The 2500-nt window shown below is 40.2% G+C and overlaps 1 long non-coding RNA gene across 1 annotated transcript; it reads right to left on the reverse strand.

The window, feature by feature from the left end:
• Positions 1-309: 309 nt before the first annotated feature.
• Positions 310-2042, reverse strand: LOC139027507 (uncharacterized). Its single transcript, XR_011479606.1, has 3 exons — positions 1863-2042; positions 1663-1738; positions 310-696 (listed from the first exon to the last, which is right to left on the reverse strand). It is a non-coding gene; the product is annotated as an uncharacterized lncRNA (long non-coding RNA).
• Positions 2043-2500: the final 458 nt, after the last annotated feature.

The following is a 2500-nucleotide window of genomic DNA, read 5'->3' on the forward strand; positions in this document are numbered from 1 at the left end:
TTGCATATGAAAAATGGGACCAACACTTTACATGTTGAGTTTATATTTTTGTTCAGTATATATTATTCTTACAATAAAATCCTATAATATAAAATAATGGCATGAGACTTTTAAACATATCTTGTCTACTAAATGAACAAGCCTACAGCCTATGGCATGGCGCACAGCCAGAGAACATACAGTAGGACAACTCATATGGTTCTTCAAAAATACATTTTCTTCATATCATAATGTTTCTTTAGACCCGACTAAAATAATGGATTTATTGTGARGGTGTATATTAAATGGATTTATTATACTTTTTAAAATGTAGATGTTCAAAAAGGCGCATCAGCAGCTTGTATGGTAGAGGTCTGGCAATGCTAAACATGCTAATTTGAGTGAGACCGGCAGACATTTGCATGACAATAACCGGCTGACAACATGAGTGCCACAGCACTACTGAATGCATAAAAGGCCTTTCAGGTCAATCAAAATTCCCTGTTTTTTGTTGTTATTGAAATCCTGGTTGGAGGGTCCCATTCCACCTTATTTCCCCCTCGTTTCAGAAATCCTTTAWCCAGGATTTCTGAGGGGAAAGGGAGAGATGAGCAAAACTATTCCAGTGGGCTCTGAATGGTTGTGTACCTTCAGAGAGCTGGAGCTAGCCTGCTCGTCTACCACGCCCTTCTTCAAGACTTGGTTCTGGGCCCGGAGCTATGGAGAGACATGGGAGTACAGACACAGATGTAGGTCTACTACAACACACAAATGCTCACACAGACCAGCTCTAAAGACCAAAATGGCCAATTTGACAGTACAGGCCTTCAGCTTCTAAGCAACATAGCTATTTTATGGATTTTGTGAGATTTCATCCATACTTAATGATTAAACAATAGAACTCCACATACATGTTCTAAGGTGTAGTGAATAAATGTTGCTACTAATTGGGCAACTACACACCACATATATGGGAACATACAATGTCAGCGCTTCTTCCAAATAACCGGATATGGGCCAGAGGAAGGGGGGGTGTCATTTTACAACAGCCAGACAGGAAACACCATGCATTCCCTCCACTGCCTGTCAGCTGACAAAGTGTGGGTCACGAGGATGGTTTTTATATTAACCAAATCTAGTCATTAGTTAACAGACATTTATTGTAATAATGTCTACAAAGGGTTTTAGGATGGGCACTATTGACATGGCTACCAATCAATTTTCTATGGTTAGGGTAACATGACAGGGAGTTTAAATTACATGGCTGGCCATGTTTTACTCAGGCTGTGTAACATAGCCAAGTATAACATTGTGTTGTTTAGAGTAGTGGTTCCCAAGCAGGGGTACTAGGATCCCTTTGGGTACTTGGCCTATCCACAGGGGATACTAGAAAAGACTCACTGGTAAAATGCKCAAGGGGGTAACGTTACTTCTGGGCAGTTGGTGGTACCCTAACCGAAAAAGATTGAGAACCAATCGTTTAGGGTAGCTTCTGTTCAGGATTCACTTCCTGTCTGTCAATAAGTAGAGCTACCAAACGTTAGCTACCTTCCTTGCAATCCATTAACGTTACATATTGAACCAAACCAATGTTAGGTAACGTTAGTTACCGAGAATGATTCAGCAATCAGATTAAATAGCCAAGAACTTTGGCTAAAGATAGATCAACAAGAAGCCACTTACCTTAGAATACTCCTGGGCCAATTTGGTGTATTTTGCTTGCAGGTCTGCAGCCATTGCTTTGGAAAAATAGATAGCGCTAGATAGAAAACCAATACAGCACGTATAGTAGCTAGATTAATAACGTTATTTGTCTAACGTTAAATGACAGTTGGTTCCTGTGACTGAAAAACAGTATCGTGTAGGAAAGGGTGGCTAGCTACCTAACGTTAATCATCTTGAGAGGTAAAGCCGGATGGTATTAGGCTAGCTAACGTTAGCCACCTCGCGAGCAAAACTACTCAGAAAAGCACCTCTTGCAGGTTCATTCACGAAATAGCATTGGCTCGCTCACTAAAATAGGCTATCGAAATGGCCATGATGACTGACAGCCTTAGTCCTCCCTGAAATGCAGTCCAAATCCTTGTAAATGCAAATTCTTCGCCCATCCGCAAACCTGTAAAACACCGCCGTGACTAGCGACTCCTCCCAAGTTCAAAGTTCAAAATTTTGGGGAAATTCATTGGGTAACGAAGACCTCTAGCGGTTGGAAAAATAGCTACACCTACAAGACCCTTTTTATGTCAGCGATGACCTTTCATACCACTGTGTGATGTGTTAAATTAATCACGTTTTTAAAACTAGCTATATTTTTATGTGTGCAGGTGGCAAGTTCTGTTGTCCCATGCTTTCTCTTTTGGAGACAGGCTTTGTRCCTTGAAATCCCTGCAGTGTTTTTTTAATCAAATACCATTTGTTGATAGATTTTAATAATCCTCTATGGCCCAGTTTCTATTACCAGATGTTAATTCTGTAATGCATGAAGCTGTCTTAAAAACTCCTATTTTAACATTCAAAATAA

The sequence above is a fragment of the Salvelinus sp. IW2-2015 genome, unplaced genomic scaffold, assembly GCF_002910315.2.
Source record: "Salvelinus sp. IW2-2015 unplaced genomic scaffold, ASM291031v2 Un_scaffold16663, whole genome shotgun sequence".
Taxonomy (NCBI): domain Eukaryota; kingdom Metazoa; phylum Chordata; class Actinopteri; order Salmoniformes; family Salmonidae; genus Salvelinus; species Salvelinus sp. IW2-2015.